The sequence below is a fragment of the Suricata suricatta genome, chromosome 6, assembly GCF_006229205.1.
Source record: "Suricata suricatta isolate VVHF042 chromosome 6, meerkat_22Aug2017_6uvM2_HiC, whole genome shotgun sequence".
Lineage (NCBI taxonomy): Eukaryota > Metazoa > Chordata > Mammalia > Carnivora > Herpestidae > Suricata > Suricata suricatta.
This window is the reverse complement of record NC_043705.1, coordinates 29400644-29420332: the sequence shown is the minus strand read 5'-3', so window position 1 is coordinate 29420332 and position 19689 is coordinate 29400644. Positions and strand designations below refer to the sequence as shown.

At 44.3% G+C, this 19689-nt stretch overlaps 1 protein-coding gene across 4 annotated transcripts in view; it reads left to right on the top strand.

Moving 5' to 3' along the window:
* The window catches only part of SIL1 (SIL1 nucleotide exchange factor), a 220577-nt gene that overhangs the window by 185826 nt on the left and 15062 nt on the right, over positions 1–19689 (top strand). The window lies entirely within an intron of this gene.

Here is a 19689-nt window from a genome sequence, read left to right as displayed (position 1 = left end):
TTATCCATACAATGAAATAGTAATTCAACAAAGAGAAATGAAGTCCTAATACATGTTGCACATGGATGGGACTTTTTTCTTAATGTTTTTATTTATTTCGAGAGAGAAACAGAGCAAACGAGGGAGGGGCAGAGAGGGAGGGAGAGAGAGAATCCCAAGCAGGCTCTGTATGGTCAGCATGAAGCCCGATGTGGGGCTCAAAGCCATGAACTGAGATCGTGATCTGAGCCTAAACCGAGTTGGTGACTGAGCCACCCAGGTGTCCAACATGAATGGAGTTTTAAAACATGTCAAGTGAGAGAAGCCAGTCACAAAGGATCACATATTTTGTGATTCCATTTATATGAAATGTCCAGACTAGGTAAATTTAAAGAGCTAGAAAGTAGATTAGTGGTTGCCTAATTCTGGGAGGGAGGGAATTAGGCTGTTAGACTACTAGTAGTGTGGGTTTGGTCGGGAGAGGGTGGGTGATGATCATTGCACAAATCTGAAATACTAAAAGTTACTGGACTGTGTGCTTTAAGTGGGTGAATTGTATGGTATGTAAATTATATCTTGATAAAGTATTATGTCAGGATTTTTTGATGGGTTAGTTAGGGAGGGGTTTTGTAAGATACTTCATTCTGACCTCAACTTAAATGTTAAAATGGAGTCAGCCATGCACACATTAGGCTAAGTTTTTCTAGGTGAAGGGAAAAGCCAGTGCAGGGGCCCTGAGTCAGGGACAAGATTGGCGAGTCATTGAAGCACCCAGAAGACCAATGTTGCTGGAGTGGAGTGAACCAGAGGGAGACTAAGAAGTAAGATTCGGGAATTTGACAGTATACCTTGGGACCAAGGTAAGATATATTTGGATTTTTTTTTCTAAGGCTAACAGAAAGCCACTGGTGACTTTTAATGAAGGGAGTAGTAAGATCTGATTTATGTTTTTTGAATGATCCCTCTGGTTGCTAGGTAGGAAGGAACTCTTCATATTTTCATATTGTAGAGCCTCCTATCTTGTTGTCTTATACCTCTCATTGTAGGAAGTTCTTCTTAGTGCTTCCTTTAGATCATTCTTTCTCATCAGGATTCTGGAAGATAAATCTTATGGGCATAATAGCCCTTTCTACTTGGGAAGTTTGTTGCTCTCAGATTAGAAAACGGAGTCAAGAAAGCTTCCACATCTCTCCATGGATATGGCTGCTTTCATCATAAGGTTTTGACTTTGTTTGCCCAGGACCATGGTGTCTGCTTGGTTTTCCTCTGCTGGGGTTGGCTCTAGCCCTGCTAACTTGGACCCAAGTAGAGTAGGGCAGTCCTTTTGCCTCCACTAGCTACCAGCATGTCCACTTCCTTCCCCTGAGCTGAAGGGCTCTGGAGAGCAAGCAATGCACGGTGATGTGTTAAAATTCCACAAATCAGTGCCAGATTTGGAATGAACTTCTTTTTGGCTCTGGATAGCTCTTGAGAGGCTGGTAACGTGGCGCATTATAATATAAGATAGGAGCTTTGTGGTCATGATTTGAATGTGGACTCTGCTATGCATTAGCTTGTTAAACTTGGGCAAAGTATTTACTCTCTTCAGCAGTTTCTTCACCTGTAAAGTGGGGATAACAATTAACACCTACCTCAGGTTGGTTATTTTGGAGGATTAAAGCTGTTCATGCATGGGAAATATTAAGAATGTCTAGCAAGTGCTCAGTGTGTTAACCGTTTTCATTATCTTCTCTTTGTTTCCCCCAAATGTTATCTGGTAGAGTCTCCTCAGGACGGAGTTGCACTTTCCTGGGGAAGGTGCTGTATGGCAAAAAGTCATTAGAGCTTTGTTTACTCTACAAATATATTATTTTAATTTTATATGTATTATTCTGACCCTAAAAGTAATACATGCTCAGTGTAAGCTTTCCAAACATTAAAGTAGTAATATGTAATGTAGAAAGTTGAAATTTTTTTCCAAAGGATGTAGATCAGTTACAGAGAAGAACTGACTGCCTAATGGTAGTTTATTCAATCATGCAACACATATTTCTCAAGTGCCTATTATGTGCATCCTCTGAGAGTTATTATAAAGAGTGAGGAAGATAAAGTAAGAAAAGCACATGCCAGGTACCCAATAAACTGTTGCTAACAGTAGCTCTATTACTGTTGTTACTCTTACCTTGATTAGAAGCAGAGGCGTGGGCATGTATTTTCTATAAGCTTTTTCTTGACTGGAGAGCTGGGTGTCTGAGCCATGAAGGTCTTTGTTCTATCTTGTATAGTGTTCTCTTACAGACCTTAAGGTCTTAATCAGAGCTTTTGGTCGTCTGTGGCCTGGACACCTGACCCAGTTCTTACCTTGTAACATTATGTGCAGGAAATAAAACACTGTGAAACATCTCTCTCCTTTCCTTCTTATCATTTATTAGCTTTTTATTGCTCTGTAACAAATTACTTCCAAACTTAGTGGCTTAAAACAACAGTAATCATTTATTATTTCTCACAGTTTCTGTGAGTCAGAAATTTGGAAGTGTAGACAAGATGTTGGCTGGGAGTGGGGTTTTGGGATCTGCTTCCAACTCATATGCCTGACAAGTTGATGCTGGCTGTTGGTGAGAGCCCTCGGTTCCTCTTTATGTGAGCCTCTCCACTAGGCTTTTCAGCTATCCCCATGGCTCCCTTCAGAGTGAGCAATGTAAGAGAGCAAGGCGGAAGTATCAATGCGTTTTATGACCTAGCCTCAGAAGTCAACATCACCTCCTTTGTATTCTTTTGGTCACATATGTCAACTGTGATTCACTGTGGGAGAGAACCATATAAAGGCATAATACCAGAAGGCATTGGCGGCCATTTTGGAGACCAGCTGTAGACACGGTGGGAGGGGACCTCAGACATCCAGGGGCTGGCCCAGTCACTTTGTAGATTCTGGTCTTGTGAGATAGACAGTGCCTGTTGTGGTTTGCAGAGCCTACACCCCTCCCCCATGCTTTGGCTTCACAGTTCTGAACTGCCTCTTAGCTGAAGTGGTTGGCATGTCAGAAGGAGGACATGCCACTCTTCAATCAGAAGAGTCAGAAGGAGGACTTTTTTCACTATTCAATCACTATGATAGATGGAGTAATAAAAGATTGTTTTCTCTTGTAAGTCTGCCAGTGGCTTGGGCATCCAGAGTCTGGATTTCTTGAAGTCGACTGACAAGCTGACCAGTCTCTTCTTGTAGGCTTCTTGCTTTAAGAGGAGGAGGACAGTTTTGCTACCTTGAAATTGAGTCATTTCAAGATGAGGGTGAATGGTGTTATACTAAAAAAGAGCCATTTTCATTCCCTATAGTTTGATGTGTTCTGGAAGGAAGAATCTCCCTTAAGGGGCTAGAGGTAAGAGTTAGTTGGCAAAAGAGCTTCTTGGGTAAGAGGCTCAGCTCTAGACAGACAGCTTGACAGTCTGTATCCTGAGTAAATTACTTGACCTATGTAAGCCTCAGTTTCCTCAACCAGGAAATGAAGAAGACAGTGCTTCACAGAATCATCATGAGGATTAAGTAAGATAATGTATGTATAGTATAAATAAACTCCTAGCACAGCATAAAGAAATAGAATGAGCTGTCACTAAAAATATTATTAATGTTCAGTTTCTTCATCACCATCATCATCATCACCACTATGCCCCCTGACTCTAAGTGGGATGGAGAGACGCATTGTGATTTACCAAGCAACACAAAGGGAACCTAGGCCAGAGAACAAGGTCTCTTTCCTTCTTCTTGCATTCATACTTTCCATCTTGAATGTTCTTCCACGTGATGCCTGAACCACAAATAGAAGTTTGGGCAACTCCCAATTATCCCTACTGTGAATAATTCACTCTGAGATAATCTGTGTGCCTGGCTAGCTTCCCAAATCAGCCGAGTGGATTATTCTCCTCTTTCAATTATTCAACAGTACAAGTAATTGGGAGCTGGCATTAGCATATGAAGGCTGTGAGGTCATCTCCTGTTGTTCTCAGTTGCTTCCCCTTGCCAGTGGTCATGTTTCAGAAGGGCATGGAAACTACAGAGCAGAGCCTAAGGGGTGAGGATGGAGGTGGTGACAGGCGTGAGGGTCAAGACAACAGCCCTAGAATGACATGGTAGGATAGGCGAGGCTGCCAGCCTCAGGGCAGGAGGGCTAGAGAGGAACGGTTTACAAAGGCTGCCTTCTCTCTCCGGGGAGAGATGGGGCCCTGTTGGAGGCAGGGTTGTGCTTCCCTAAGGAACTCTTGGATTAAAAGTTGACTCTGGAATGTTAGATCTTCCTGGAATCTTTTAAAAGATGATTGGCCACCCTCCTCCCTTCTATTTGCTGCTCTGTTTGGCTTCAGAGTACTGTACTAGGAGACTCAAGGAGCCTCTCCTTTCTGAGAAGCAGAGTCTCTAGGTTGCAAATAACATGTTTAGTAATGATGCGGTCATATAAAGAGTAAATGAGTGAATATTTGTGTAGAAATTTGTAGTACATATGTAGTTTTAAATATACAGAAATCAGCTCTTACCTCTGAGGGTATGAGACCATGAGAATGAGGTTATGAGAAAGAGGGACTTTTCCTTTATAACTTGCATCTTCTGTACTGTGTGTTTTTTTTATAGAAACGTGAGCTTTTATTATTTTCTAAATAAATGCTGTAATAAAAGTAAGACATAGAAGAGAAGCTGCTGTTGGGTTTTGTGGCATTAGCCCTTTGCACCCTCATGGCCTATAACCTTTAATTGGCTTGAGTTTCGGGGTGGACCCAGCAGTTAGTACAGATGCCTTGAGCCAAGAGCCATTGAGGCATTATTCATGAATACCATGGCCTGGGCTCTCTTAGAGTCTTGTTTTCCTTGTGGGACTAAACAAGCAGTTGTTTTCCCCCAGTCACCAGTGCCCCACAGTTGTCATCCTCCCTCCTGTTTTTATTATCCCTTCTCCTCCTCTCCCCCGAGGACCCAGGAACCATTTGCCCTGGATCTCCTGGACTCAGGGTTACCCTGAATTTATCAGCATAGTCTCCTCTTTGCCTCTGGGAGGGAGAAATAAACTCTTGATTCAGATACTATTTTGATGTTTGTGGTTTGTTCAAGTTCAGTAGTTTTGAAGGGGGGAAAAGGTTAGTTGCCTTTTGAATTGTTTCTCTGCGTTTAAAAAAATACTTTGATTTAGTTTGTGGCTTACGAAAAGTTGTTTGAGCTCAGTTTGGGGTTTATAGTTACTGAAGTTAACTCCAGGTTTTGGCTGATGTTTGGTTCCAGTGTGTACTCAGGAAGGGCAGAGGCAAAGTGAGAGGTGGGAACTTTCTTGTCCCTGGGGCTCTCAACAGCAGCAATAAATTGTGATGTGTGTGGAGCAGGAACAGAACCAGCTCAAAGAGCTCTGGGCCAGAGGACCCATCCGTGGGCAATCTGCTTTTCAGCCTGCCTGGAGGTTCTTACATCTGGACCCAGCATGGCTGCACTGAACCAGACCTTCAAAAGTAGCTCTGGAGTACTGGGCATAGCTAGGGCATTTAGCTACTCTACATGGGAGCTGAGCTTCATTTCCCTCCATTCCTAGACAAAGCCTCAGTGGCAGAAAAAACTTGGTAGCCCTATGTTGGCCCTCATTGCTCATAAGAGCAGGCCCTAGGTCAATAGTAAAGGTGACAGATTCAGAAGAATGTACAGAACTTGAGAATGGAAGCCTAGAGATGCCTCTCTTGGATCTGGCTCCTGAGGGTCCCCAAGATCTCCTGTTCCTACGTGGTCTTGGAACAAAAAGACCTGAATGTGTTTCAGCTCTGTATGGCCTGACAGAGGTCTGAGTTCCCAGTGTCCCTTGCGAAGAGAACCTGCTTTAATAAGTAGCCAGAGAGACAGCTGAGGGTGTTGTCTGGAGCCTAACGAGGGAGTTAGAGAAATGTGAAGGAGTGAGCCCTGCAGGTGAGGAAGGCCAGAGATCTCTCTTCTTTCAAGCTACATTAGAGGGAGAGTCCCACAATAAGTCCTTTGTGCTAAGGGCTGAGCGAGTAACTGTGGCTTTGGAGGCAGTAGGGATGTGGTAGGTTTTCTGTTTCTTCTTTTGTTTTTAATGTTTTATTTATTTTTGAGAGAGACAGCGTGAGCAGGGGAGGGTCAGAGAGAAAGGGAGACACAGAATCCAAAGATAGGCTCCAGCCTCTGAGCTAGCTGTCAACACAGAGCCTGACGCGGGGCTCCAAACCAGGAACCATGAGATCATGACCTGAGCCAAAGTTGGCCGCTCTATCAACTGAGCCACCCAGGTGCCCTAGGTTTTCTATTTCTATACCTGAAACACCTGTTTCCCCTCTGCAGGAGGTAGGGGGAATCTTAGAATAGAGAGCCACCCTGTGGAATCATTGTTGTGAATGGAAGTGGCTCTGGGCTGAGCCTCATCCCCATCCTTGTGTCCTTAACATATTGCTGAGCTGAGATTTCCAGGCTCGGGAGAGTTTATTTTCCATAGTTGATGGTATGAGAAGGAGATTCAAGTTAGTGGGTACAAGCAGCTTTCAAGGAGTTGGTTGCCTGGGGCTTTATACTTTTGACTATGTGGGTTTCCTAAGTATGGGCCTATTTGGTGTCCACATGGGTTAGGCCTTGGGGACAATCTCACAGGATGCACTGCGATTAAAGGGACAAGCAGCAGGGCCTTTAGAGCCTTCAAATTTTAAAGGGTCATACTGGTTCTCTGCAAGCAGAGCCCTGGTCTGACTGTTCCATACCTGGCCTGACCCTCAGTCTAGCCCTAAACAACCAATTATTACTGAGTGTCATGGCTTGAGGTGGTATAAAACTGTGGTGAGCTATGAAGGCTCTTGCTTTATGCTGTTTTTGGTTTCTCAACACATTCTTCTATTGTCCACCATTTGGAAAATACTTCCTTTCTTTTGAGAATCTCTTCGGCAGAACTGTGTGGTCGGGTAAGGGTGTCCATGTTTCTTTGCCACCTCTTCCGTTCCCAGTTATGGCTATATGACATAGCCCAGCTAGCTGCTTGTAGTGACACTTCCATGTGTGCAGTGATTGGTCCAGGGGTGGGCATGTGACACACGCAGAGCCAGTAGAAGTCCTGCTGTGAAATTCTGAACCTTTTGAGGGGGAAAACTCTTTTTTTTTTTTTCAATGTTTATGTATTTGTTTTGAGACAGAGAGAAAATGAATGAATGAATCCCAAGCAGATTTCATGCTGTCAGCACAGAGCCTGACTCTGCGCTTGATCTGAGGAACTGTGAGACCATGACCTGAGCAAAGTCAAGAGTCAGATGGTTAAGCACCCCAAGGAGGAGAACTCTTAATGCTGGGATTGGTATGTTTAGGGGCTGCTGGGGGCCATGAGTCTCACCGTGCCTGGAGGAGGAAGCTTCATCTAGAGAGGGAAGCAAAGCCTGGTCAATGCAGCCTGAGAGAGGACCCTTGCACATTATTTGAGCCTCTGGTGCCAGTTTAGCTTCTACTTTTTTCATCCTTCTTCATAATGTAACCCAGAAAACTATCTTTTTCTCTTAGATAAGTCTGAATTCAGTTTAATTCCAAATAGCTCATATCACGGCTAGGGAAGCTGCTTCCTTGGTGGAACCCTGTGCTCAACACTGTGCTTCACACATATTGGGTGCTCACTTCCTGTTTTTTCTGTGGGTAGGTGCACCCTCATCCTCTGCCACCATCCTCTCAACCTTTGGGAAAAGAGTGGAGTCTCGAGCCTGGGTCTCCCAGTTTGCCTCTTGGTGTCTGTAAATCTTGTCATCGATACATGCATTTTTCATCTCCTTCCTCTGCTTCTGCGGAGATAAATACAATCTGTCAGTCTTGCTTTGCAGGGGCCTTGCCAAACATGCCAGTGGTGGGGAGTTTATCAGTATACCTCAGGTGGCCATCTTCCAGATGTAGACAGGGGATTGCACTCACAGGGCACAGCACTGTTCACAGCCTCAGGTCTGATTATCTCCCTCCGAAATCGGCTGTTCCCTTGTGCCCAGCTTGAGCGGGTGCTGAATTTATTGTGCCTGCAACATCAGGGCAGTGTTAAAGATTCCTTGGCCACTGCTTCTTTCCCAGGCTGCTTGTGCCAGCTGTGGGGCCCTGGTGAGGCTGTTAGGTGTCTCTCTGTGGCAGATTCATTGTTCCATATTTTTATTTAATTACTTACTTTTACAGCTCTTAGAATAAATCTAATTATCCATCTGTTATGCTACATTATGCCACTGCAGTTCATGCAATTCTTTCTCATTGTATGATATTTGTCAACTTGAACTTGCCCTCTCCCAGTGTTTGTGCCCCGCTATGTGGCTCTGTGCCACCTCCTTAGTGGATTCCCAGCATATCTATCAGGGCCCCCAGGCAGAGCCGACTGTGAGTGGCTTTTAGATGGAGCAAAGGTTGGTGTTGCTTGGAGCACTACAGAGACGGAGAGCAGCCCAGGAGCCGTCTCTAGTACCACGCTGACCTGACATAGGTCTGGGAAGTTGGATTAATATTAGTGGTCCAGAAAAGAAGACAGAAGTTCTAGCCTAGGGTTTCTGGTCTTTAGCCAGAGGGCTGTTGTCAAGGAGAACAGCCAGGATAGGTCAGACAGAAAAGAGATGACAGTGGCCACCTGTGGATATGTCTCTTACCATCATCCCACCACGGCTGTCGGAGGTGCCTAACATTAGGACTGAGTTAGGGCTGATCTTAGACATAGCAGAGGTGGTTGTTATATACTGCAGGTTGATTTCAGGAACCATGTAGAGGATTCTGGCTCCCAAATCTTCCCCACCTCCCAACCCCTGTTGCTGCCTAAAATTCTATTAATGCCATTGGGAGTTACTTTCTCATTTTTTAATAGATCTCTTTGTGGGCAAATGCAGATAATCCCGGGAGAAGTACCACATGGAGTCACAGAACACTTCTGCTGTATTCTTTTTCTCAAGCAGGCAGGGGATGTGTGGCAGTGAGTCGCATGAGGAAGTTGTTGAGGGAATCCTACTAAAGGGGGTATGAAAGAGAAGGCAAAGTTTAGAATTTGGCTGGAGTGTGCTCTATTTGAACCCTTGAAATAGGTAAGATGCTCAGAAAGGGAGGGAGATCTTAAGCACTATCCATCCACACACCCAAGTATGGAGTGGGGCAGCCCTAACAGGGCAGCAGCACTGAGCCAGCCTTGTCCTGTCAGGCAGCTGGGCTTTGGGCAAGACCATGGAAAGTGAGGCCACCAATGAACAGATGCCAAGGCACAGTCCATGTCCTTGAGAGAGCTGACAGTTGAGCAAGGGAAACAGACTGACCAAATCTGTTGAGAGCAATGAAGGAGAAATGGGGCCTCTGGAATGCATAGCAGAGACCTAATTCAAGTCAGGTAGTTTTGCAGAGGAAATGATTGGAGTGAGACTTGGAAACATAGGAACTAGCCTGGTGAAGATGGGGACAGAAATGAGGAGGGTGGGGAAAGGGCCCTACAGGCTAAACCAATAGAGAGCACGGCACATTTGAGTGGAGGAATTCATTTGGGAAAGAGAGGCCCACTTTTGGTCCTGTCACAGGGTCATTTCCAACAGATTCCTGAATGGAAGCATTGAGGCTCCTGCTGTTCCTGTTTCCAAAGCATGGCCAGCTGGGGATCAGGAAGGGGAGGATCCATAGGCTTTCTCAAGTGAAGGCACTTGGTCAGAGGCTCTGTATTCTACCGTCTCATCTACCTGGGGCAGGGTCTGCTACTCTGGGCCGAGGACTCCTCCTCCCTCCCCCCACCTCAGTTTCAACCCTGCTTCTGGCTCAAGCCCACATTAAAGGCCTTCCAGCTTGGATGTGGGCCCAGGTTGGAGCTCATTACAGCCTGGTGGCCAGACCCTCCATTTTCCCTTCCAGGTTAAGACTTGGCAAGCATCAAAGACTGCCAGGAACACCCCACAGGCCTTCTCCCTTAATGATCTTTCTCCTGCCCTTGGTCTGCATGGCCTCCCGAGCCAAGCTTTCTTGCCAGAGCCTCTGGTGACTTTTTGCAAGCGTTTCTTCATTCCAACAAACAGAATTCAGTGACTAATTGCTGGTATTTTTTTTTCCCCTCAAGACTCTATTTATATAGGCTGTCATGTGGGGGTGGGGAAGAGCAGGCTTTAGTCTTGGGAGGACTGCTGTTTCCTGCTACTGCCATCATTAGACAGAGGCCCATGTGGCATTGATGTCCACACTTTGTCTTTATTCTTGTATTTTTTTTTTTTGTCGTTTCGACATTTGGTTCTTTGAACATCTAACATCCCTTTTATGCTTCTCATCTCCCACAGAAGATTGTTGTATTTTGTCCCCCACCGAAGCTGCGTTTTCCTTTTGTCAGATTTCTCACTTTCTTCTTTATTGTATTTTGATCAGTGTGGCCATGTAGGTCTGGGTTTTATTGGGAGCTTTTCATCTTGGCAGTGGCCCTCAGGGCTTGGGTCTTCTTGAAAAGCCAGGCTCTGCCTCAGCGCCCTGAAGCAGGCCTTTCCTGGCCCAGGCTACAGAGAACCAGGGACTAGCCTGGCAGTTCTCAAACTTACGCATGCATGAGAAGCAGCAGGATTTAACCAGGATCTGCTAAAATACAGATCGCCAGGCCCCTCCCCTAAAGCTTCAGTAAATCTGGGCTGGGGCCTGAGAATTTTTATTTCACGTTGGTTCCCAGGTGATGCTGGTACTGCTGGTCCAGAGACCACACTTTGAAAAACCACTATTTTGGTATCATTCCTCCTTTACTTTGAACCAGAGTGTCCAAGGCCCTAGAGAGGGGAGAACAGCTGGAGACCAAGTTCCCTTTTCTCCATACTGGGCCCAGCTCTCCAAAATTAGATGATGACAGCTGTTGGCAGTGGCATCATGATATTTAAACACTTGTACAGTGATTTCACTGCCCTAACTCAGTTGATACAGCAGATCCTTTGGTTAAGTAGCAGAGCTTCTTGAGTTAAGCTCAGATAAGTGAAGAACTCTTTTTGGCTAGTAGTTTGTGTTGTTCCCTCAGTTGAATGCAGTTCTCTTAGCTCCTGTTCTTGAACTTCCAGGACGCTGCCACTTATATGTCACTATGTGTGACCTTGGGAAAAAGTACTTTCTGTGACTTAGTTTATTGATGAGTAAAATGGGGGTAAAAATATAATCTGTCTCCTAGAGTTGTTACAAGGATTATGTAATTCAAATTTTGAGAAATCCTTGAGAGCTATTAAATGATGACCCTCCAGAACCCATTCTCCTTCAGACTGTGAGGGGCTGCCCTTAGTTATGCATATCCCTTACCAGAGGAGGCCCAGGAGACTGTCCCACCACATACCAGACAGACAGTATCCCTGGCCATTAGGACAGAGCTCCCTCTGTCTGGCAAGGCACTTACCTCTGTCTGTCGTGTGCCCTGATGGAACTGGGGAACTGGAGCATTGCAAGCCAGGGGATGGAATTTGCCTCCAGGTGTGGAAGATGAGGCTGTAGCTGATAGGCTGGGTCAGTGTGGAAGCTGAAGACCAGAAGGCGATCCCCCAGGAGAGCAGCCCATATCACCTCGCGTCCCTCTAGGGAGCTGATGCAGTGGAGGCCCCTCGCAGCATCCACCCTGGCATGGCCTTTCTTGACTTAGTTTGAAGCAAGGAGAAGCTGTCTGCCTTTTCAGTGTTTTTCTCTTTTCCTGCCCCTCCTCTACCATGTGATGGGGGCATTGATAGAAGTAGGTGAGGTTTTAAGTAGAAGGCTGGTCCTAATAATGTTAATATTATTGAACCTATTGAACATAATGGGCCAGGAATTGTACCATTTGATATTTTATTTAATCTTCCCAACAGTCTTATGAAATAATCCTCACTTTACAAATGTGGAGGCATGGGCAAAGACAGGTTAATTAGGTCTGTCTGGCTCTGGTACCCATGGTCTTTACCACTGTGTCTCTTTGGACCCTATCCTGATGTTTCCCTCTGGGGTGCCATTATCCCCCTCCCATGGGTGCCTAGCCTTGGCCTATTCCCAGGATCCTTTGCTCCTCAGCTCAGCGTCCAGAGTCATTCTTTATGTACCTTTATATCTTCCATAGAAGTTAACACAAAGCCTTTTACAGAGGGTGGCCATATGTTGCATTCATGCTTCTTGTTCCATTGCAGTAATTAGTAGTGCCTCCTTTCACTCTGAAAGTGTCCTGGTTTGCACAATAAATTATGTGGTCACTCTGCTTACACATGACTGGTTCTCCCAACCCAGGGGCAGTAGCATTTTAATAGAGGACCCTGAAATACAGACTTATTTCCTTAAGACTCAAAGAAATAAATCCCACATGGTAAAATTTGAAGTCCTTTTATTGCCCAGTGAACAAGAGGATTTAGACAGAGGTTCTGCACAGCACCCCAAAAACTTACCACAAAGAACTACTTCTCAGACCAGACTTGAGGCCTGTAAAGGTCACCAGGCTAGTTGCAGATTTAGCAGAGCAGATGTCCTACTGTGGCTTCAATAAAGTGTCTGAGAAGGAAGGCCAGAAAAAGGGAAGGAGTGCCAAAAAGCTTTTGTTTTTCTACCGCTCGCTCGTAGGCAGAAGCCAGCCCTTGCCTACAATTTGACTGCCCTCAGCACCTTAGGCTTCCTGCAGGAAAGAGCCAGCTGAGGCTGGCCCTTTCCACAGTGCTGAATTGAAGCCTGGTGGGAGCCTGGGCTCTGGGTCCTGGTGCTGGGGGTTCTCACCTCAGGCTCTACCCCCTCCCCCAATACTTTAGATGTGGGACCACGCCCACCCTCAGACTTGTGTGCCAGTCACATTCCAGCCCGTGTCCTTGTCCCATTTGCAGGCAGCGGAAAACTGCTGTGCATATGTCGGTTCACACTTGAGCTGGTTTAATGTTTTTTCTTTTAAGCTGCAATCTAAAATTCAGCCAGACAGGCTTTAACGAGCACTAAATCGTCAAGCCTTTTGTTTCCCATGCTATTCAAGCCATAGAGATTTTGTATTTGATTCAGCAACAATTGCTGTATCTTAAACAAACCATTTACGTTTTGACATTAACTATTTTATGAGTGTAACTTTTTTGTTGGCATTAGAATGGTTCCAGCAGAAGGCCTTTTAACAATTTATTAGGAGAAGAGCTTAAAGGGTCTGTGGAAGGTGATTCTTAAGATTTTCTTTGGAGGCCAGGGGAAGACTTTTATCTGAATGCATTTGGATAATACATACAGACTTGTAGCCTTTTTCCTCCTGTCTTAATGACTTTTGATCTGACTAAGGCCATTCTTCCAGGGCACCTTCCTGGTCAAATCCCCCATTTTTCAGATTACATCTGGTATTGGCCTCCTTTGCACAGTGACTTGTCTAATAAAGTGCCTCTCTGTATGTCTCTGTTAGCTGTTAATTTTGTCTAATAGGGGCAAGAACTGTTTTCATTCTTTGCTCTGGCCCCAGGATGCTCACCTGAGGACCCGGTGCACTCTGAGCTCAATTAGGATTTGTCCACCAACTGTTGACAGAGAGCCTCAGTCAGACAAATAGCATGCTCACAAAAGAAACAATCCATCATTCTGTCTCCAGAAGCTGAGAGTAACTGGAGTTTTTCTCTTGTTCTTAAATTTCTCCACAGAGTGGGAAATCTTTGCTTTCCTCTTAGACCCCTATTCCAGATCCTGGTGGCTCAGGCCGAAGGGCAGCAAGGTCATGCCTCCCAGTTTTGTTCCTGCATCAGGGGAAGCTCTGTGCCATCTTCTTTCTGTTTGTTTATTCTTTTTTGCAAGACCGAGCAAGATGAGGTGGGTGGGGCAGAGAACCCCAAACAGGCTCCACACTGCCAGCTCAGAACCCCAGGTAGGGCTCAAAACCAGACTGTGAGATCATGACCTAAGCCAAAATCAAGAGTTGGACACTTAACCAACTGAGCCACCCAGGTGCCTCTGCTCTGTGTCCTCCTTGACCTGGAGTCCTGAGCCTGACCTGGGAGTAAGCAGATCACCCACTCCACTCAGTTTTCTCTTCTGTGACATTGTGACAGAAGTGGCTACAGGCAGGAAACTCATGCTCGCTGGAACCTGGGCATGAGCCACAGGAAATGGCCCTGGCCCAGGAAGCCCTCTTGATCCACCCCGACGCAAAACTAGGAGCCTGGGTGCTACACTTGCTTCTTAGAATTAGAACGAATTGTTCATAAAGATCTTTCCAAATACCGATGATGCAAAATATTCGAATGGTTTACCATATTGTTCACCATATTTAAACTGTCAGAAACCTTAAATATCTGAGCAGAACCTCAGCAAACAAAGGATATTTTGGGGACTTGTTATGTATGTTGCACAGCAGAGAGATTTGTAGTCTATATGACTTCCAAATCCTGTAAATGAAGCATTTCAGTGTTGTCATTTTCGGTTACAGACCATCCCACGATTGTTGCCTTTTCTCTTGCTATTAAGAGATGGCTCTGTATGTCAATTATTCCTCAATAAAACTGCAAAAAAGAAAACAAAAAGAATGGCTCATTTATAAACATTTCTGCAGTTTGTGGCAAAAGCAGAATAGGCCACGCTTGATTCTGTTGGCTCTGATTAGGGAGAGGAGGAGGTTGGAGGGGAAGGTGAGTGAACCCACACCTCTGAGCCCTTGAGAGGGAGATCTCAATGACTAAGGAAGTTCCTTCCTGACCCCCAAAGGGCCTATTGAGAAAGTGTATTTGCCCACATGTTGGAATGAGGATTGGCTAGGTGATTTCCCCACAGCCCTCTTACCCTGTGGATCTTGCTTTCCTCTGGTCCCCCCTGTACCTCCGGGGAATGGAGGTAGTTACACCACCAGCTGGTATAGATGACCTCAAGTGATATCCTCTCTGTGTTCTCTCATAAACTTGATAAATCTCACTGAGTAAAAATCTCCCATATGCTTTAGCCTAAATTTTCTTCTGCTTAACCTTGTTACTCCTACCTTGCCTCCCTCAGATTGCCTGAGACAATTACTGGGAGGCATTTGTTGAATAATTATAAGCCACAGATAATTTCTCTTTAGCTCTCTCTCTTGCGTGTTCCCCAGCCTGTGGCCTCCCTTTAGCCAGCTCTAATTAGTGATCCTTCCTCCCAGTCTCTCCCTCTAACTTGTTAATTACCTTTCTTCCCCCGTGAAATCTTTCTGCTCTGCCTTTGTCCCTCTAACCAGAGAAGCTGAGAATGACAATCTGGGGCCACTCAGTGGGAGGTGGTGGGACTTTGTCTCCAACGACAGGTAGCCCCTCCTACTTTTGAGAAGCCTGAAAACCCAGGCACTCCTCCTTAGAAGGAAGGTAAAAATAGTAATTTTCATTATATAGTATAATACATTGTTATATAACAGCTTTTAATTGAATGCTTGGTATTGGCCAGGACTTGTGCTCATCTCCCTACATATTACCATATTTCATCCCCACAACAATCCTCAAGGGATAAATATTACTAATCCCTATTTACAGATACAGAAACTAAAGTCTAAAGAGGTTTTAAGTAATTTGTTCAATTCACACAACTTGAAAACACTGGAAGTAGGACTTGAACTCAGTTCTTTCTGTTGCCAAAGCCGCTTTTATTCAGTAGTTTGCTAACTGAGTTTGGGCTTTTGGTGAAACGAAAGCGTATCATTGGCCCTTAGCTGACCAAAGAGCATACAGACTAATCATGGGATAAGATGTCAGCTAATTACCCTGAGTTTAGAAGAGGCTTTCTGAATTGAGATTATAAAACTGGTGCCGAAGCAAGTCGATGTAAGTCAATGTAGAGCTGTTGGTCTTCATGCATCTGAGTAGCTAGAAATCTCCTTGAGTGGAAAACAAGATTCTGGTAAGTTCTTGATTTGCTTTAATTCTTAACTCCCTTTTCTGACCATTTCATCTCTCAGAAGATTAAGGGAACCATAGGAAAAGGGCCTCATTGAAATTACATTTTTTTAAAAAAAATGTAGAGAGAGAGAGTGAGCGGGAAAGGGGCAGAGAGAGAAGGAGAGAGAGAGAGAATCCCAAGCAGGCTCCATGCTATCAGCTTGAGCCTGACGTGGGGCTCGATCTCAAACTGTGAGATGATAATCTGAGCCGAGATCTAGAGTCGGACACTTAGCCCTTCACTGAAATTCTGAGCAACAAAAAGGATCTGTCTAGTGAAGTGCAAGTGTTGGAGTCCTTAGCAGAAAGTGACTATGTTTGGAGAAGCCTAGGGAAATGCACAACTCTCTGGGTTTAGAGGAAGGCAGATTGTAGAAGGTCCAGGGAAAAATAGTTAGGATGTTTGGGCAAAAGTTTCAAAAGAGAGGATGAGTCAGTCTGAGAAATGAAATGTGTGCAGTACAGTCCGAGGTGATTACTGCAGGAAATAAGAGAGGAGTCGCCTGTAGGCCAACATAGTGCATGAAGGAGCAGTCAGAGAGCTTTTGTGTAAGAGATGAACAAAGGTGAACAAATAGTGAAGTTTGTAAATTTTGACCACACTGTCAGGAATACCAGGGGCTTTAAGACCTGGGATGCCAAGAAGAGAGGGACCTTCCCAAGCTGTTAGCATTCACAGTGAGAGTGATGGTGTCGGCCCCCTGCTTTGGCAGATGACTCAATGCGGCATGTGACATCGAGGCCATGCCCAGCCTCCCTTCTAGTTCTGTTCCACCTCTGACTTCTCTCTCTCTCTTTTTTTAAATAGTTTATTGCCAAGTTCGTTTCCATATAACACCCAGTGCTCTTCCCCACAAGTGCCCCCCTCCATGACCATCAACCCCCTTCCCCTTTTCCCCTCCCTCTTCAGCCCTCAGTTTCTTTTCAAGATTCAAGAGTCTCTCATGATTTGCCTCCCTCCCTCTCCCTAACTCTTTCCCCCCTTCCCCTTCCCATGGTCCCCTGTTACGTTTCTCCTGTTAGACCTATGAGTGACAACATATAGTATCTGTCCTTCTCTGCCTGACGTATTTCGCTTCGCATGACACCCTCAAGGTCTATCCACTTTGCTACAAATGGCCAGATTTCATTCTTTCTCATTGCCATGTAGTACTCGATTGTATATATATACCACATCACCACATCTTCTTGATCCATTCATCAGTTGATGGACATTTAGGCTCTTTCCATGATTTAGCTATTGTTGAATGTGCTGCTATGAACATTGGGTCCATGTGCCCCTATGCATCAGCACTTCTGTATCCCTTGGGTAGGTCACTAGCAGTGCTATTGCTGGGTCATAGGGGAGTTCTATTGTTAATTTTTTGAGGAACCTCCACACTGTTTTCCAGAGTGGCTGCACCAGTTTACATTCCCACCAACAGTGTAGGAGGGTGCCCATTTCTCCACATTCTTGCCAGCATCTGTAGTCTCCTGTTTTGTTCATTTTAGCCACTCTGACTGGCATGAGGTAGTATCTCAGTGTGGTTTTGATTTGTATTTCTCTGATGATGAGTGACACTGAGCATCATTTCATATCTGTTGGCCATCTGGATGTCCTCTTTGGAGAAGTGTCTATTCATGTCCTCTGCCCATTTCTTCACTGGATTATTTGTTTTTCGGGTGTGGAGTTTGGTGAGTTCCTTGTAGATTTTGGATACTAGCCCTTTATCTGATATGCCATTTGCAACTATCTTTTCCCATTCTGTCGGTTGCCTGTTAGTTTTCTTGGTTGTTTCCTTTGCAGTGCAGAAGCTTTTTATCTTGATGAGGTCCCAATAGTTCATTTTTGTTCTTGATTCCCTTGCCTTTGGGGATGTGTGAGTAGGAAATTGCTGCAATTGAGGTCAAGGAGGCTATTTCCTGCTTTCTCCTCTAGGGTTTTTATGGTTTCCTGTCTCACATTCAAGTCCTTCATCCCTTTTGAGTTTATTTTTGTGTATGGTGTAAGAAAGTGATCTAGTTTCATTCTTCTGCATGTTGATTTCCAGTTCTCCTAGCACCACCTGTTAAAGAGGGTGTCTTTTTTCCATCGGATACTCTTTCCTGCTTTGTCAAAGATTAATTTCCCATACATTTGTGGGTCCAGTGCTGAGTTCTCTATTCTATTCCATTGGTCTATGTGTCTGTCTTTGTGCCAATACCATACTGTCTTGATGATGACAGCTTTGTAGTAGACACTCAAATCTGGGATTGTGATGCCTCCCATTTTGGTTTTCTTCTTCAATATTACTTTGGCTATTCGGGGTTTTCTGTGGTTCCATACAAATTCTAGGATAGTTTGTTTTAGCTTTGAGAAGAATGCTGGTCCAATTTTGATGGGGATTTCATTGAATGTATAGATTGCTTTGGGTAATAATGACATTTTAAGAATGTTTATTCTTCTGATCCATGAGCACAGAATGTTTTTCCATTTCTTTGTGTCTTCAATTTCTTTCGTAAGCTTTCTATAGTTTTCATGGTACAGGTCTTTTACATCTTTGGTTACGTTTATTCCTAGGTATTTTATGGGTTTTCTTGCCGTGTGAATGGGATCAGTTTCTTGATTTCTCTTTCTGTTGCTTCATTATTGGTGTATAAAAATGCAGCTGATTTCTGTACATTGATTTTATACCCTGCAACTTTGCTGAATTCATTGATCAGTTCTAGAAGGTTTCTGGTGGAGTTGATTAGGTTTTCCATGTAGAGTATGTGTCATCTGTGAACAGTGAGAGTTTGACTTCTTCTTTGCCGATTCTGATGCCTTTTATTTCCTTTTGTTGTCTGATTGCTGATGCTAGGACTTCCAGCACTATGTTAAACAACAGTGGTGAGAGCGGACACCCCTGTCGTGTTCCTGATCTCAGGAGGAAAGCTCTCCGTTTTTCCTCATTGAGGATGATATTAGCTGTGGGCTTTTCATAAATTGCTTTTATAATGTTTAAGTAAGTTCCTTCTGTCCCAACTTTCTCAATGGTTTTTATTTTTTTATTTTTATTTTTTTGGTGCTTTTTTTAAAAATTCAGATATAATCAACATAATATTATATTCATTTTGGGTATATAATACAGACTAGATATTTATATACATTGCAAAAATGATCACCACAATGGCCTCCGTAACATCCATCACCTTGCATAGTCATATTTTTCTTTCTTATGATGAGAACTTTTAAGGTCGGTTCTCTGAGCATCTTTCAGATATACAATGGAGTATTATTAACAGTACCATTAACCATGCTATATGTTACATCTCCATGACTTACTTTATAACTGGAAGTTTGTACATTTGACCATCTTGACCCATTTTGCCCACCCCCAAACCCCACATACCTCTGACAGCTACCAATCTAGGAGTTAGGTTTTTTGTTTTTAAGACTCCACATATTAAGTGAGATCATATGGTAATTTGCCATTCTCTGTCTGACTTACTATACTTAGCGTAATGCCCTTAGTCCATCCATGTGGTCACAATGGCAAGATTTTATTTTGTTATGGCCAAATAATATATTTCATTGTGTATATATACCACATCTTTCGCCATTCATTTATCCATGGACACTTAGGTTGCTTCCATATGGCGGCTATTGTAAATAATGTTGCAGTGAACATGGGGTGCGTATGTCTTACTAGTTAGTATTTACTTTCATTGTAATAACTTTTTAAAATGTATATTTTTGAGAGAGAGAGGGAGGGATGAAGGGTGTGAGAGGGGGCGGGACAGAGAGAGAATCTCAAGCAGACTCTGCACTGTCATCGTGGAGCCTGAAGTGGGGCTCAGACCCGTAGAACCAGGAGGTGATGACCTGAGCTGAAACCAAGAGTTCAATGCTTTACCGACTGAGCCACCCAGGTGCCTCTAGTTAGTGTTTACATTTGCTTCAGATAAATGCCTGGAATTGGAATT